This window comes from Cryptotermes secundus, unplaced genomic scaffold (assembly GCF_002891405.2).
Source record: "Cryptotermes secundus unplaced genomic scaffold, Csec_1.0 scaffold1109, whole genome shotgun sequence".
Lineage (NCBI taxonomy): Eukaryota > Metazoa > Arthropoda > Insecta > Blattodea > Kalotermitidae > Cryptotermes > Cryptotermes secundus.
Window position 1 is genome coordinate 505,032 of NW_019734980.1, and position 19,399 is coordinate 524,430.

At 41.8% G+C, this 19,399-nt stretch overlaps 1 protein-coding gene across 1 annotated transcript in view; it reads left to right on the forward strand.

Annotated features, from left to right (window-relative positions):
* Window positions 1-19,399, forward strand: part of LOC111869157 (pikachurin-like) — a gene marked incomplete at its 3' end in the record, with an annotated part of 287,663 nt that overhangs the window by 263,711 nt on the left and 4,553 nt on the right.

The following is a 19,399-nucleotide window of genomic DNA, read 5'->3' on the forward strand; positions in this document are numbered from 1 at the left end:
TTTACACTTTACAATTGTCACTATCACACTTAATGTTCATGGCTATATGAAGTTGGTTTCACTTACTTGAGCTGAGAAAACAGATGCTCGCCATCACCAACCAGCGCCCACTCACGGCCATCGCTCTCTCGGCGATAGCCTCCCTCTGAACTCTAAGTTACTAAATATTATTCAAAAGTCAAAAGGCAAAAGGTTTTTTGATTAAGTTTTCTAGGGTTTATATAACCTCTCTTTGCTGATTCTTCGTGTTCCGGGTATGTTGGCCTGCCCATTCTGACGTGATTTTGGCCCCCCTCATTGGTTGCCCATCGAGAAGGGGTTGACTCTTTCGGGTCTACCGCCTCCTCTGACTCAGCGTTTTCCTCCTGCCATAGTGTTTATGACCTACTTCATATAGCGTCTTCCTCAATGTCAGCGATTTTACGCTGCCGTGCTAGCATTCTAATGACTCAGGCATTCCCTGTTAAATTCTTTGTAAACCCAAGCTTCCTGGTTCGTTTCATCATGGCTGTTTCTTAATCTTACGGTCTAGCTACTATTATTCCAATTTTACCCAAAAACTATATCTACATGTACGTAACCTTAGCGGCATTACACCCCAAAACTAACAAATTTATATTGCATTCACGAAGAAAGTGACAGTGGGTTAGACAGAGGTTTGATCCAACAGATCATTTGTCTTCCCATCTCCTATCTGAAAGCGCAACGAACTGGAATATTCCCTGCTGTTGGCTGTTGTGAGGCCAACTGAATCTAATCCACACTCCCAGATGCCATTTATTTAAAATCAATTTTAATAGTATCCTCCAATATAATCCCGAACCTCCCAAATAGTTTTTCCTTTTTGGTTTTTCAGTCAAAATTGTGTATGCATTTCTCATCTCTTCGTGTGTGATACTTGCATTCCTGGCTATATAGTCTTCTTTATTTGAACATCGTAACACTATTAGATATTGGGTCCAAATTATGAAGTTCCTCATTTCGTAATTGTTTCCGTCCTTTTGCTTCCACGATCATAATTGGAAATATTCTTACGAGTCTCATAGATTTGGTGAATGTATAAAATCATGCACAGTCCGTCTACACATACAGGATTGTTTTCTTAGCGGTATTTGATTTATTGTTGGCATAATAAGCATGTCTGCGAAACGGAAGTAATTTTATAGGCGTATAGGATTGTGAAGTATTTACTCAATGCAAGAACTGGAGCCAAAGAAACGACCGTTGCTAAGAAATACACGTACGCAACAGTAGAACAAAAGTTATGCAACCCGTTTCTAGGCAACGACCGGTAAACACCTTCCACCGTAAGGACGTGATAACAATAGGGAATCAGTTATTTTAACGACACGCGCCGAGACTATTTGCTAGGCAATTGCATTGTAAACACGCCTCTACAAGAATAGAAGAGGTTTTCTGTGCAGTCCGTGCTGAAGGTTTATAGCCGACACGGAAAATCGCTTGAAACAGTTAAGCAGTTGCAGCTCAGAAGCCGTGAGTCAGGGACAGGAAGCCGTTATGGAAAGGAGTTGTGAGGATTCATCTGTGAAGTGTTAATGGATGTTGATAACTTTATGTGTTATAGGTACCGTAATCTTGAGAGTGTTATAATCAGTTGTAGTTACGACTTGTGAATGCGGCCTCCGTAGCCTAGGGGTAACGTTCCCACCTCGTGACTCAAGGTGCGAGGGTTCAAACCCGGCGGAGGTCGTGGAATTTTTAAGGGCGGAAAAATTCAGGGAACAAGTCCTCCGGGAGGGACTTTAAGCCGTGGGTCCCGTGTCGTAGCTTTACGGCACGTAAAAGAACCTTATGTCCCAAGGGGACCACTGAGCCAAATTCAGGACATTTCCCGCCCAACAGTAGTCTCTAACGCCTGTGGTAGGTGGGGGAAGCATCGAGACACCGCTCAGCCATTAGAGGCCGTACTCGCTGGCTGAGTCGGGACTGATGGCACGCACCAGTACCGGTAGGGAATAGAGACTGGTAGAATATCATTGGGGGACGCACAATGGACCAACAGTTGGTCTAAGTGCATGGGGAAGCCCACCCTCTCCAATACAATACAGTACAATAAAATACGACTTGTGAATATCCAATAAATCGACTCAGCAATCCAAACCCCATATACAAGTCACGAAAACACGTGACAACGTGACTCAAACGTAACTCGTCCAAAAGCATACGAGGTCGCAAAAGCGAAAACATTTTCTGCAGAATAAAGTAGCAAGGTGCATTGCTCTTCGCTCAGTATGGAAGATAACAATACGCACCATATTGCTAGGATTTATGTTACTAACACATGGATGAAATCTAGCAATATTGTTCCGTTTATGGGCCAGCCAAGGTGTGCTCTTTGGTGGATTAAAAGTCATAAACATTGGCACTGTCAGCCCGTCGATAGGAACTGGCGAGGTTGCTACCCTCGAGCTTTCTCATGTCCTAAGAACCTTATACATTTGGGGAGGAACTGGCGAGGTTGCTACCCTCGAGCTTTCTGATGTCCTAAGAACCTTATACATTTGGGGAGCCAGTCTCCGAGAGGGTGAGAGGTCTTCAGATGGAGAACCATGTACGTACGAGCGCTAGCCCTCTGCCAATGCGGTCGTCCAGAACAAAATTTCACCAAAATCCCGGAGATGAAACGTACGGACAGACGCACACGCCACGTTCAAATGTGTTCACGTGATGATGTGTACTGAGCACGTTTCCAAGTGAATTCTGTAGAAATGGGTTCCTGTATGACGACGAGCAGATTTTGATTGCACAATGTTGCGAGTGAGGAGTGTTCCTGCTTTGCCTGAGGCTCAGAACTCGGCCCATAGACCAGCGATGCGTAATTCAACTTTCTATGGGTTTACTTAGTTTTGAGCCCCAGATAAATGCCGAAATAATGCTTCAAATCAGGCCACGACCGCTTCCTTTGACATCTTTGACGTAATACAGTCTGAGCTACTGGGAGCGTCGTTCAACAACTATGAGTAAGGTAAAGGTAAAGCTATTCTTGTGGAGGCCCATAGGTTTGTGAGACGTCGAGGCTCCCACATTAGACAATAGGCTCACAGATGGCAGTAAGGTTGTCAGCCTTACGCGCCGGCCGCGCTTTATCCTCCAGGAATCTTCACTCTACTCATTTCTGTTAGAGGCTGAGTCAACCCCAAGGCCATAATGCGGCGGGAAGGATTAGGTCAATTAAAAATACCCAGTGATCTGATCGGGAATCGAACCCGCGACCTTCTGGCTTGTAGCATAATGCCACAACCAGCTACGCTACCGTGTATGGGCACGTAAATACAAATGCTGCTGTCAGGTCATCTCGTTCACCCGCTTCAGAACATGTACATTGTAACTATGGACGCGGTACAACATCCTCAACTCTGCCCCTCTAACCTAACGTGGGCCACATTTGATGCAATCTGCAGCCGTTCAGTGTACATGCTGCTCTCACCTCGTATGTAGGGGCTGCGTCAGAACTTATCGATTGCTATTACTGGGTCTTCATACGTCTTGTGGCGATGCATACTCCTCAACTGTGACCTTTAGCACGATGCCCCTATATCCTAACATGGGCCACAGTTGCCCAGTGTGTATGCACGGCTCCACAGAACCTTACTTACGTACAACCAAATTACCAGGAACTCATTGAATGTGTATGTTATTTGTACCTGATTCGTTTGCCCGCGACAACCCTCGGATACTGCAGGGATCGTGTCTCGTTGAGAACAATGATGATATAGTCTATGTATCTTTATGCCTTTTGCTCCCACTTGGAGCTTCGTTTCACTTCACTTCAGACGGTAGGACTCCTTGGATGAGTGTTCAGCCCGTCGCAAGGCCGCTACCTACATAATAACACAGAATAAACGCGAACACCCATGCCTTGAGTGGGATTCGAACCCACGATCGTAGTGTTCTGTCAGATGAAGACCGCACGACCACTGTGATCGGCACGGTCTGCAGTAAGTGCAAGTAAAAGTAAAACCACGTTCATTCCGTTCCTCCATGTATGTACGTCTTTACTGGCAGCGTTAACTCTCAAACATGTCTGTCCCATTTAAACAAGTATGACAGCAAGAGACAAGTAATATTCTCTTTGGAAGTAATTTCTTCGTTCTGACTTTGCCATTTCTTGCATGCCGATCTGATTCTCCAGTTCCTAGATTCACTGCCTCCTGCCTGTCTCCAGGCGGGGATCGTTGTCCCTGCCGAACGTCTCGTCTTCTCCCTTATAACTTCCGGATTTGTAACTCCATCATGCCCACCGTGTCCCTCCATATATCTGCCCCAATTTCACTTTACATCAGCATACTGAGACAAGGGCTTGCACTAGTCTATCTTCCGGTATTTTAATTCCTCTGCATGCCCTGCTCCAGAAGTTCTCCCAAACCTGTCTTCCTCAACTCATCGTCCTGCTTATCCCGTTTTCTACTCTACTTTATCAATCTAAACCTGTCTCCTGTCTAAAAACGCAAAGTTTAAACCCCGTTTAATGTACTTGTTATACACATACTATATATATGTGTTCTGGTTCTAATAGAGGGGAAAAATAGAGGAATGGAAAAAATATTACAAATGAGAACTCTTAATTTTATTGTTAGTCTGGTGTTGATACAGTGCCAAATCAAGGGGAAGAAATATAGGGACAAGACAACCTTGAAGGAGGAGACTGCCTGGGAGGTGGTGTGGTGGTGGCGTAGGGGCATGTGTAGAATTTCAATCAATCTCAGGAATTCAGGAGAGGGGTAACGACTGGATTGCTCTAGATCAAAATAGAGCCCAATTGCGGGTACATTTGTTGTGTTTCTGAACAGTATCCATCGTCCTGCTTTTATTTAGACACAGTTGCAGGTTTTGTAGGCACACAAATGAAATTAAGCGGTCATTAAACTCAGGGGGATTCTTAAATGGCTGAATAAATGTATGTTTTTATGAAATATTCCATACAATAGAATTATTATTATTGTTATTAACAATAACGAATTTAATTGAATTATTATTATTATCATAATTCATTACTTCGTTATTCGATATATTTGCACCTGTTATTTGCTGCCGGTACGCTTTTTGCGTTAACTTAATCTTGTTATCCGCCAACACAGCTCTGCCTACGTCAACAAACTTAAAGAACACGACAGCCCACTTATTCGTCCCCTATTACTGGCACCGATTAACAGACGTCTAAAACGCAAATCACCGCAAGACCTATGGCTATGAGGTCGCCCACTCACGTCAAGTAAGGTGTGCATTAATTAAGCTGAAAATTTGCACACTAGTCAGCACATTGGCTTAAAAAATGTATATTTCAGATTGTCAATAATAAATATATATAAAAAAATAAAGACAAAATTTAATATTGTGTAAAGTCTTCAGTATCCAGAAGTGATAAGAATTTTCAATGAGGAAATATCTGATTGCCTGAAAAGTTGCTGTAAACTGCGTCCACCTTGGCTATGTTATCCAAAAGGGGTGACTTAGTTTGCCGTGGAGGCGGGTAGTCGTTCCATGGACAGAGGGACGTGCGTTTTGCCTGTCTGGCTGATTGATTGCTTGTTCAGTATAAAGCCTACTGATCCAGTAAAAGCAAATCCGAAGAACACACACGGCAATAAATCGCAGTTAAAGTACAAGATTTACTGCAGAGCCTGATGCAAGAATATATCATCAAATACTCTCCTGTATGTTTGTTTCTCATGTTATTTAACAATGATTTTTTTAAATTGACAGGTTGTACTCTATAGCACCGAATAGTAGGGCGATTTCTTATGTTGAATTAGGAAGGGTCTGAAAAGTTGAGATCTTGGCATGTTTCAAGTTACTGGCCCAGTATTTGCCTAGAGGGACTGGGGAGAATCACAAAACTGCCATGTCTAGCCTCTAAATGAGAGTGGGACTACGAGGTTTCAGAATAAGCAGCACGGCAGGTCAGCCTCGAAATGATAGTGGAACCATGAGCCTTCAGGATAAAGAGCACAGCAGGTCAGCCTCTAAATGAGAGTGGGACTATGAGCCTCCAGATATGAAAGCAGCACAACAGGTCAGCCTCTAAATGAGCGTGGGACTATGAGCCTCCAGGATAAGCAGCACAGCAGGTCAGCCTCTAATGAGAATGGGACTACGAGCCTCCAGAATAAGCAGCACTGCAGGTCTCTCAGTCTCGAATTCTCATATGTACAGGGTATAGGAAAGTGAAACCTTTCTAAAGCAGAAATTCGTTTAGAATGACATCTGGAAGGGAGAAGTTAAAATTAGCACTACTGAGTAACTGTACAGTCTACAGAGGACTTGCGTGGCATGAATTTCTGACTTGCAGTTTGGATCATAGATTATCATTCTGTGCTAAAGAGAATAGTTCTAAGATGTACTCGTATGAATTTCAGTGATTCCACTAATAAAGTAACTTGTCATTTTAACAAGTGGAATACTGGACCTGCTAGATTGACCACTCTGTGTCCGACGTTTAAGGTCTTAGTCTGCTTAGACACGGAGCACAGGATCGAATCCGACTAGAAGCACAATTGTACCGGTAGGTCCGCATTCTTCTGTGTTGTGTTGCCCCATGTAGGTGCGGTACCTTGCGACGAACCAATTCTATGTCCAGAAACTCTTCCCAAGTGTTCAGTGGCTGATGTAGTTTGGAGACGTCTGGAATGAGTCCCGACTGCTTCGTGCTTTTCGCAGTCCCTGAAGTTAATGCCAAGAGAGTATATTAAAATATATCACGACTTTTTCGTCATTTCTTTTTAAGGCCGCCGAAAGCAGTCATCTTGTGATTTTCTTTTGACATTAAGTAACTGTTCCAGTTGATATAAAGTCATTAGAAAAGTTAATTTTTACTTTTCAGTTGTCTTAAAATTCACTATTTCAAATTAACTCTAAATTCGAACCGATCTTGGGACTTAATCTTAAAAAGCTGAAGAAGAAGAAGAAGAAGATGTAAGAATTTCAAATCCAGTTTCGTTCCCGTTATTAATAACATCGCTCTTTATTAACGTCATGTAGCTATACATACACAGCACAAATACACCCGTCCTCCTCGTCAAACAGCTTCAACAGAAACTGCCTTCTCGAGTTGATCTGAGATGACGTCAGAACAATTTGCTTAGAATAAGCAAAGACTGCATAAAGACAACGAGAAGAGTTTCAAATCAACTTCAACTTCAAGATGACGACAGGCCCGGCGTAATTATTGAAAATTCCTTCAGAAATCTGGCGTAGATTTAAGAAGGCTGGAGAGGGGGTATTCTATAAATATACTTGAAGAAAGGCCAAGTGGAAGGGAAAGAACAGAAACCAGAAAGGGAAGTGCACGCNTCAGCGAGGCTGGCAGTGGTAGCCGATAACTTCCCCATCTACCGGAGGCATTGGAAACTACTTGGGCGGGAAACTTTTTGCCTAATTTTGCTCAGAGGTCTCCTAGAGACATGAGGTTCTTTTACGTGCCGTAAATCTACGACACGGGACCCACGGCTTAAAGTCCCTCCCGGAGGACTTGTTCCCTCCGCCGTGTTTGAACCCGCGTACCTTGAGTCATGAGGTGGGAACGTTACCCCTAGACTACGGGGGCCGATTAAGTGTACAGTATATCGAGCTGTAACGTTATTAGAAAACTGCTGCGTATCCTTTAGACCGCCATCCTCTTTCGGGCCGCAAATTCTACTCAGCGTTTTTTTTTTCTATAAATCTGATAGGCTACAAGTACAAGCACCGCCACTAGAAACAAACTATTTGCTGTAATTCCTTTTCCGTCTATATCTGGATCTAGACCACCAGCTACACGCCTGCCTGTCCTTCCATCCACCGTTTTGTGGAGTTGAATGCCAAGGTCTGCAGAAGAGTGAGAGGAAGGAAACTCTGTTTCGGATCCATCGAATTCTTCAGAAGTGACGATGTGGAGCGTCTTACAGGTCCCAGATTCTTGTAGGACGAATTTCATGACAAGTTATTTGATACACGTTCATGTATAATCTTAAATTACGAGTGTTCAGTGTGGGTGACTTTGACGCCTCTTCGATTTTAATATCACATAAACTGGAACTGGAGCTGGTTTTCTCCGAATTATCCGGTTTCATCCGCCAGTTCTCATTACAGCGTCAGCTTCACCTTTATTAATTGCCCTATGATCCGACGCTGAGAGCGACGCTAATTAACATAGTTAAAAAAACATATAAAGTTGGTATTTTGTATAGTAAACAAACCAGAGATCCGTCAGTTGAAATCAACGGTAAAGTGAAAATATTGTCATGTGTATGGGGGTACACGTGACGAAAATAACGGGTTCTGGTTCGGATGATTGGATTTATTGGCACTTCGGTTACAAGTTCTCTCAATTACAATTAATGCGGCGCTGTTGCTATCCTACACATTTTCCGTTCACCGTGGCACACTCACTAGGATTGTCCGTCTTCACTAGTCGTCTCCTGGCAACGGATCTCAACACAGAAACTAGCACTTTGAATCACTGTGAAGTCTGGAACTGTGAACTCAACTAAAAACTCTTTTTAGCTGCTAGCGGACTTGCACTGACAACGCAGAAAACAGTTATAATGTTGCGTAGCGTAAACCACACAGAAAATACAAGTCACGTGATAGCTAAGCACTGTTGGGGTATGACGCCATTGCTCCTGCGTGGAAGTGTGTTTAGCAAGCCTTATCCTAGAAGCTGATTGCATAACCCCGTTGTTCCATTGTTGCGTGCGTGTGTTACTTAGAAAAGGTTGTTTCTGTAGCTCAACTATTCTTGCTTGGAGCAAATACACCACATTATTAATATAGGAACCTTATTCCTTATGGTCTGGTCAAGTGGGATTTGTGGTGGACAAAGTGACGCTGAGGTAGGTTTTCTCCGAGTACTTCGATTTCCCCTGCCAATCTTCATTCCACCAAAAAATTCTCCATCATCATAATCACCGGGGGCAGGTACAATAGGCCAATCAATGGCCGCAGGGCCGAGTGGACCCAACTGGACTCCATCCCCCCCCACTATACGAATATGTTTAATATTGAAAAACAACTTGTGAATGTTGCATCATTAATAAAGCAAACATCAGGAAAGGATATACCTGTATTTCACTCTACTCCTTACAATTAGTGAAGCAGTTTTATGCTTACGAAATAATGATGTGACCGTGTCATCATTTAGATGTTATTTTATATATGCTTTCCCCGGAGATATTGGTGGAGTTGCGAGGTAACTAATGGCATCAGGCACGGCCGCAGTATTCGCTTGAGCTCAACTGGAGGAGTGTGGGTTTCAAGGAGTAGCATTACCTATATAGACCTATCAAATATCCACTTGGACTGGCCTCGTGGTGTCAGATCGGTGTTTTCGAAACGATTTTACTGCGCTTCTCCGTATAAACATCTGCGTTCATATTTTGAAACGGAGACACACCTTCGAAAATCTTCATAAACCAAGTCACATTCAATGATAAGTAAATTACTTCATATTTCTACATTGAAATATTATCAGCTCACTTATCCGTAACCTACTGCAAAACTTACTGTTAACTCCCGTCAGTTCGTTTCTATGGTAACCTTAAATTGCGTAATGACCGAGATTTCAACTCACCGTTACAAAACATTATATTTATATGTAGAGGTATGTGTTCAGATGCAGCAATAATTGGATTTGCTGCATGTATTCATAAAGTACGTTGTCACACAGAGAGGGTCCTCGGCAAATCTTCTGTTTCGCTGTTCCGTTAATTAGAGACAGTTGAGAAGCACTCCCCTTCTACAGAACCATGGCGTTCATTACTGACTTAACGAAGGTCCACAGTTCAATTTCATCCTGGATGAGATCATTTCAGTCCACACAGCCATGCGGTATTCGTATAAACTAGAAAGTGATCTGTTCCTTCAGGGGTTTCTCGGCTAAAATGTTGCGTGCGTGCCTCATCTCCCTGATCCGTGTCGTATCATCTTTGATTTGCTCAACCTTGCAACCTAACCAGACTGTTTCTTCCAGTTTGACATTAATTCATAGAATCACAATTCCGTGACCCCTGTCTCAAGCCACTGTTTCTAACCACTCTAGCGCCTCTGCTCTCATACAGCTGTTGTCTGAAGAACGCGCTGGCGAAGCCTGGGAACCTTCGAAGGAAAAATGGCCTTTCTCCCTCAACTCCACACATCACTTTCCTGCAGTTCCGTCTGCTATCCAGCAGATCGTCTGGTAACTCTACTGCACGGCAGATGCCGAGGCTTTTCTACTGCTAGCACGTTCAGAGGCAGCCCCACCACACTACCGCTTCCCCTCTCCTTAGCCCGTCTCGTGCGGCCACGCGCCATCTTTCGCCGCGCGGTTTTGCGTGTGTGAGAAGTACCGAGATTCGTTGTCGAAATTTTGGCCGATCTACAAGTTTTAAGGACCCACAAATATGACAACTTACTTGTAGTAATTTGACAGACTTTTACCTTTACTGCCTCCCCTCCTTAGCCGAACGCGAAAAAGTGGTCTGTCTATCTGTCTGTCTGTCCGTTTGTGTTATTAGCGTATGTAGCTCCGTGAAACTTAACTGTTTCGAAAGTAGCAAGAAATCCGGTTATGAAGTATTTCTGTCCAGCCTTCATTTTCATGGATCTTTTCCTAAGTAATTTCAGTTATCGCCAATACCAATTTTATAATATTGTATTTCAGCATCCTGTTGCATTGAGATATAACTTGTAGTCCTGTTTCCCGTCAATAATGCAACAATATTAATTTAACAACATTAATTCACACTTAATTCACTAACTGTTCGTTAGATGTATAAAATATAATGAAAATTATTAAAATATCTATACATTCGGTGTTTATGCTACATGTTTCAGCTACATACGTGTAGAGTCATCTTCAGACAACACAACTTCTGCACTGTGCACTTGCTCAAACAGTATGCATTAAGGCACGCCGCTGTTACTATTACTCGTATTAAGTTTTGTTGTTGTAAGATGATTTTATATGGTGATTTTCTTCCTATCTTATGTATTGCGGCTGGTTTCGTGTCCCATTGGGCGTGCCGCTCTCTCAGTTGTGTGTATCTAGTGTTGCTTTGTGTTCCTTGTACTCAAGGTTACACATGACGAAAATAAGGGATTCTGGTTCGGATGTTTGGATTTATTGGCACGTCTGTTACAAGTTCTCTAAATCACACTTAAATACAGCCCTATCGCGGATTTGCACACGCACACATTTGTATGTATCTCTTGATGGGTATTCAGGCTGTGAACGCCAATTCTTACAATGCAACGATTCCAAAAGTCGCATGTAATAGTAGACGTACAACTTCGCGTTTTGAAGAAACCTGGATTAATTTATCGGCCCTGACGTCGGCTGTCATACGATTTTCGTGGTTTCCCCCCAAATTTTTAATAAAATATTCGTACAGTTTCTTAAAATAAGTCATGGCAGTTTCCAAATCATTCACATTCCAGAATTCAAAGCCATTATCCTATATTTTAATTATGAAGTTGGAAAAATGTTGGTGAATGCAACATCATATTCGGTTTAGAACTCATAAAGTAACCTCCCGAGTGCACAGACTTCACAGTTTTATGAATCTTGTTTTGTTAGTGTCATGTCTAGTTAATCTAAATTTATAATCCAACAGCAAAATTCAATTTAGGTCAGGACTGGCGTACTGACGTCCTCCTTGTGGATCGGAATCTCTTCCGGTAAATTTGTATTGCCGGAAGTGTGAAATATGTTACAGATCGTTGCTCAGGTTTTGTTATTATTTGTATTAGTATTGAATTATTAATTAATAAGTAAATTATTAATTTACATGTGAATCAGCAGCCTGAGACCAATTACAGAGTAATTCAGTTCAATCCATTTACCCTGTAATTGACCGATGGCTATAGATTTCAGAATGTAAATAAATAAATAAATTATTAATTACAAATATTATGTGTCGAGGTCAAGAATACGTGGATCGTAAATTCACTCTGCCATACGCCTTCATGGCGTAGTGCTTAATTAGTTAAGCATAGGGACAACTTCCCTTTAATTATTAAACTAAACTCCGTGGCTTTAGTGCGCAAGCGAACTATACCGACCGAGCGACCGCCGCTTGTCGTAGAAGTTTTGCGCCAACTTTAGCGGATAAGAGGATGTCACGTAGTCAACGGAACGACTCCCCACGGCCGTTAAATTCGGTTTTCTAGGCAGGAGCCTCTATTTCCTTGAAGTAGCTCCTCAGTTATCCTCACGAGGCTGAGTGAACCCCGGGACCTCTGGATCTGTAACCAGGAACTCTGACCACTAGACCACAGAGGCGGTCTCCCCTCTAATTACTATTATATTTATTATTATTATCATATTGTATTTATTAAAGCCCTCTTATCATAAGGACGTGTTTGTGTTGTGTTTCCGTTGGCTACGTTTTGACGAGAGTTCAGTAACTCCTTTGGGCAGTTTCAGTTCAGTTTTCAGTTTTATGCGCACTCATAGCGCAGCTGACACGAGTCAAGTAAAGGAGCTGTCAAGAATTACTTTCGCTCTTGGAGGAACTTACTATGCCTACTTAAGTACCGATTTTGTCTGACAGAACTTGAACATTTCGCACCGTCGCCATGCTTGTAATTTCTCTCGACTTATAACAAGATTTTCTGTATAAAATTATTGGTATGTTCATGAATTATGTTCAGACCCTATTTCACATGCTCAACTCCAGTAGTTCGTTATTGCCAGCAAACCGAATACTAAATATACATTCTATGCAGCCGCTATTTTTCTGGTTAACAACAAAGTAATTGCGTAATAAAAGTTGGATATTATTCCAAGATCTGTTATCGTATATAAGTTGAGAACCATATTGTAACGCGTATCGTTACTGAAGACGCCGTTCGGATTGTTAATTGGTTTATTTAACAACCTACAAGTAACGGCTACAATTAATTATAACACAGTTGCCGGTTTCACACTTTACAAACCCTACAACCAAATCTCTTCACACTGTCCTCAAGAGTCTTCACGTATTAATAGTACGGGAGCTATACAAGTCTCCCTGAATTACACACCCCAATTAATTCTCAGTTATCACAAACTGTCACTGATTATCACACTTTTATTTTCTCCGTCGACGGCTATATTTCAACTCGACTCGCAGGCTGCTGCCTTGAGAACTGTTGATAACACACTCGGTCGTAGGCTTGCTCGGAACTAACTCGGAACTGAACTCGGCGATGGCCACATTACAACACTCCTCGCAGGCAGCGCAGCTCTCTTATATAGGGGCTGTGTGGGCCTGTTACGTAGCAACACTGTTACCTCACGCCGTCTTACGTCACCGCGCGTTGCGCGTTACGTTACCGTGCGGAGGGGGGGATGACGGAGCGCTGACTCACCCGCCGCGTCACTGCTGGTGGGGGGTGTTCTCCGTTGCGCAACATGTCACAATATATTAAGTGGCACTTTCTGTCTTCCTCCCACATCACAATTTCGCGCCTTGCCATGTTGTTTTCCAGCGTAGAGAAAGTACTGCGTTTGGGTAGTCTTTAATGGCACAATACCCATACCACATTTTATGTAAATCGGTCAACTGAATGAAATTTGAAACAGGGAAACTCACGCAGACAGAAAGAGAGAAATTTGCACTGGGATTGTGGTCTCATTACCCTACTGTTTTCATTTCAGGGAAGGAAAGTGGACTAAGAGAAATGGATTCAGCCACGCCTAGCCCGTTACTCTAGAAAACTATTCTCTTGCTTGTGTCAACTTTGTTTCTTATAGTTTCCATACGTTAATGTTTAAAATTCGTCTCCCAGAATCGAATTTACCCCAAAAGGATAAAAGACGTCTCTTGCTGAAAGTTCAGTTTCTAATTCCCGTTGTGTGTTACGTTCAGTTCCTAGGCACATTACCGATGTAGATACGTAAATGCTCACAGTAAAGTTTAATAAATAGAGTGAAACTGTTTCCTAGGCAACAGATGGCTAACGCAGCGACATTTCGACAAAAGATCGAAAGAACGCTCTTAGTACCAGAAGCGCGGATATACTGTCTGTTTATATACAAGCAAACTCACGTAAGGAAAGTAGAACGCGTATATACAAGCAAACTCACGTAAGGAAAGTAGAACGCGACTGGGGTGAATACAAATGATCGGTCTAACCTTATCCTTTGAAACAAAAATAAAAGGTTCTTATCTTAAAAAATAAATATCTTTTGTACTTCTTCTGAGGGTTGCTTTTCAGAACACAGTGGAGGCTTTGTTAGTACTCCATGCTTAGATCGATATGCAGGTAGTAGATCCGCAGTCTTCTCTGCTTTGGAAGATAAATTTTGTCGGAAAAGAATTGTAAAACCTAATCACGTTTTGCTGTAGTTAGGTTTGTTACTTTCGGCAGCAGTTGGAGCCTCATTGTTCTAGTTGCCACTTCCTTTAGCTAAGGTTTGGACTCTACTTCTAGACTTGAGTCCATACAAGTACTCGTCCAGACGCAAAGATGTTAATCCAAGGACACCGATGCCGTCACATTTTAGTCTCACCATAACTGTACAAAGAGCTGCATAAATAAATGATTTAACTGTACGTGCATGGTACTGAAATCAAGAAGGATGAGATGAGCCTGATGGATAGAGCGCGTTATGACATGAGCCTGACGGAAGGAGCCCATGTTAGAAATGAGATGAGCCTGCCGGATAGAGCCCATGTTAGAAATGAGATGAGCCTGTCGGATAGAGCCCATGTTAGAAATGAGATGTGTCTGACGGGTAGAGCGCGTGTTAGAAATGAGATGAGTCTGACGGGTAGAGCGCGTGTTAGAAATGAGATGAGCCTGACGGAAGAAGCCCATGTTAGAAATGAGATGTGTCTGACGGGTAGAGCGCGTGTTAGAAATGAGATGAGTCTGATGGNGTAGAGCGCGTGTTAGAAATGAGATGAACCTGACGATAGAGCGCGTGTTAGAAATGAGATGGGCCTGTCGATAGAGCACGTGTTAGAAATGAGATGAGCCTGCCGGATAGAACCCATGTTAGAAATGAGATGAGCCTGACGGATAGAGCCCATGTTAGAAATGAGATGAGTCTGACGGGTAGAGCGCGTGTTAGAAATGAGCTGAGCCTGACGGAAGAAGCCCATGTTAGAAATGAGATGAGCCTGCCGGATAGAGCCCATGTTAGAAATGAGATGAGCCTGACGGGTAGACCGCGTGTTAGAAATGAGATGTGCCTGACGATAGAGCGCGTGTTAGAAATGAGATGAGCCTGACGATAGAGCGCGTGTTAGAAATGAGATATACATACATTTCAGCTGAAAAATCAGAAGGGAAGAGACTACTTGGAAGACTTAAAAGTAGATGGGAATGTAATATTAACACGGAACTCGAGAAGATAGGAAGCTGTGGTCTGGATTCAACTGGTTCAAATTACGGGGTCGGTGGTAGTCTCTTATGAATATGGCTCCATAAAATGCGCTCAATTTATGGACTAACTCAGAAACTGTAAGCTTCTAAAATGACTTTATTCCTTTAAACTCTAAATATATTACAGATTGTTGTTAAATTATGGTTAGGCTTTATTAACATTGCTATTATTTTCTTTTGAAGGAAAAATTATATCTGAATTTTCTCGAAAAAATCTGGGATTTAGACGGTCTTCATTTTTATAGTTACTAATTTATGAGCAGGATTTCTCTCATAATGTGAAGATATGTGTGTGACGAATCGTCATACAAAATTCCACATTCTCACCGCCATTAGTTATCTCTGCGACACCGACAGATGAAAAAGTAATTTCCTTAATTAGAGTTCAATTTTTTAAATATTTTACCATAAACCACTTTAGGGACTATATAGTTAGTGGCGGTAGTGTCGCTCCCACCTCATAAATTCGTGCACCCACCACGTTGTTAATACCAACTGTAGGAAATAAAAAAGCATGAGGTCCAATTTGCCTCCAATTTCATAACGTCCATGCGAGATTTTGAAAGAGAACTCACAGGCAGCATAATTTCTTAAGCCTGCCTGTTAGGCCCGTATCCAACCCTGAAGAGCGTCTACTGAATTTTCCGAGTCTGTCTATACGCATGAAAACAATCTGAGAAACGCCGAACGGATTTTCATGATATTTGGTATTAGGAAGTTTGTAATGAACTTTGAAGCCACATGTCAGTTAGGCTAAAAGTGAAGGGGCCATTAACGACACAAAACAAAAAGAGAAAAAATGAATTGCCAGCTTGGTCTTAATTTCGGGAAAGAGATTAGGACTCTAGCAAAAGTGTTCAAATACACCAGCCCTACAACTACAAAGCAACGTACACTACATACAATAGAAACGCTACTAACACCGTCATGACTACAGCCCAGGCAACAGATAATGACAAGCAAGAATGGAGTACAGCAACGGTCATACCTTAAACGTTACAACTATACGCAACTTTGCAACATTAGACAGAATGTAACACCGCTCTTTTCCAACCCGCCTTTGCTTGTATCGGCGCAGNTGTATATTATAATTTTAAAGCACTTCTTTCAGTGTGTTCGTCCTGAAGATGACCCGTATGGACCGAAACATGGAAAGGCAGTAAACTAGATTACACTGGATGGTACTCGTACTGTTATTAATATCATTTTACAGTAACGCTGTTAGTGCGGGAGGTCTTTGCTACGCCATAACGTGGATGGCGTCTGTTCCTACGCCTCTTGTATTTTATGAGTGGGCTGTAAATTGCTTTAAGGTTCAATCACTGGATGTTTATAAGTGCAGGGGTTTTATTATTCAGATCTCCATTGATATCACTATGATTCATGCAACCGATGGCGCCGTGGTGGCGGAGTGCACTTCCTCCATGTCTCGTGTCGTTAACCCGTCCTTCCCATAGACAGCTCCATTGGTACTGCTGGCTTCATGACGTCTGAACAAGCGCTTGCTGGCGGGCTGGCCAACAAGAAGGAGCAAGAGACAGTTGGTAATACTGGATCAGTGTTGACTCTACAACAGATGAGTTTATAACTAAAAAAATACCACACGACATTACAGACAGGCAACTGCATAAACAAGACAAACCTATGCGTCCAATTTTCAATTGGAATGACAGTCCCGGATACAAGTTAGTGAAACATAAACACGCTGTTAAGCATCACATTACAACTGCCCAAGGGGTTCAACGCTCAAAACTCAAACAGCCTAATTCAAACTCTCATAAATACCAAAATAGACGAAAATACAAAACTTCGTTCTTTCGATATTGAAAACATGTACATCAGTATTCCAACAGTAGAGGTAAAAATATATCCTTAAAATTGGCAATTACATGAGAGAGAAAGAAGAAAGGAATTAATAACTAATAAACACTATTCTTGAACGGGACTATTTACAATTCAATAATCAATTCCATAAACAAAATTAAGGTCTAGCAATGGGAGCACCCACGTCAGCAGTTTTGGTCGAGACGTCTATACAATGACTTGAACACATAGTAATGATTAAAATTCTAAATAAACACTAAATTGCAGATCATTGTAGATATGCTGACGATATATTAATTATGTACAGTACACGCAACACGAATATCGAGAATACTTCAGAGGAATTTAACACAATACACCCTAAATTAAAATTTATTGTGGAAAGGGAGACTGAAGATAAATTACCCCGATCTGACCATCACAAAGAAACATAACCAACTGACACGTGGCATGTATCGTAAACCACCCTTACTGACTGCATCACACGTAATGATTCTTGCCGCCCTTACTGATGTAAGAAATCGGCTGTAAATTATTTAACTAATCGTGTGAACATCCCCGCCTACCAGAGAAAGTGAAGTGACTGTGACTGTGACTGTAGTGTGAAATACGGATCTGTGTGCAAGTGAGGCACGAGGTACCTTCCTATCAGACGACGCGACGTCACACCTCACAAGTGAGTAATCTATACAACAGAATCACTCAAACACCTTTCTTACACATTATTTCATTTCATTTATTTGTATAATTATTTCTATACATATCCTACCCATGAGTAAAACACATTGCGGGTGAAACATTATGTGCTGCTACTGATACCATCACCACCACTATTAATGGCACAGGTCCGCAACCAAAAACCTGCATAGGATATTTTTACTGTTTCTTATAGATTTATACTCACCGGAAAAAAATAGTAAAAAAATCAATCACGTCAATTTTTTTTGCAAAACTCATATTTTTAGTTTAATTTTGCGTGAAATTTCTCTTCAACATGAAATCTGGTATGCTATTGTTGATTCTGAAAGCCATATCCAATAATTATTTCTTACTTTAAAATAATATTTATAAGAGTGGATCTAAAAAATAATACAAATAGAAAATGGGTGGGATGGGGGGCAGTGGAAGAGGTTGGTAGGGTGGGTTTGGCGGTGTGAGGAGCTCAGGCGATCATGTCCCAACACGTTTACTTTGTTTGTAGCGAAAGGTGAGGAATCTTACTAGCTCGGTTGAGCATGTTTGGACATGTTTTTGGGGCAATAGGAATGAGTATAAACAAGCCTGCTGTCAGATTTGATCATGTCTCAACATGCTAAATAAGTTCAGGATCTTGGTTGATGTATAAGCCACTTAGTTTACATCCTGCATTCAAACGTGACTGTGCTTGTGATTTAGGTCTGTATTATGGCTCAAAGAGGTTGTCTTATTTCTCCGGATAACTTTTGTTTTATTTGTGGTGAATACATACTTAAAAGTCAACAAAGCGACATAAGTGATTTTGTGAAGAAAGTGTATTTTGCTTATTTCAAATTGAAACTTGGGGATCAAGACAAACCTTGGGCTCTTCACAAGGTGTGCAGAAGGTGCGAGGAAGATCTTTGTTTGTGGTTTAAGGGTAAGAAAAACTCATTTAATTTTGGCATTCCTGTGATGTGGCGTGAATAGCAAAACCACATGACTGATTGTTATTTCTGTTCGGNAGTTCTAGGGCTCATGAGATTCTTTGAAATAGAATATGATCCATCTGAATGGTGCATTTTCATTGATTCGTCTAAAACAAGCCTCAAAGTAGTCTTGCTGCATAATGGAAATACATTTGCATCAATTCCTATGGGACACTCGATGCATTTGGAAGAAAACTATAAAGATTTGGCTGTGATTCTTGAGAAAGTCAACTATCAAGAACATCAATGGATGGTTTGTGGAGACTTCAAAATATTAACCACGTTATTGGGCCAGCGGGCAGGTTATACAAAACATCCCTGCTTCTTATGCCTGTGAGACAGTCGAGCCAGAGACCTCCATTGGCCAAAAATTGACTGGCCACTTCGAGATGCCTTAATCCCCGATGAAAAAAAACGTTATTAATACGACCTTGGTTCCACCTGAAAAGGTTTTCTTACCACCTCTTCATATTAAATTAGGGCTCATGAAGCAGTTTGTAAAATCACTGCCAAAAGATGGAGAATGTTTCACATATTTGTGGTCCAAGTTCCCAAAACTG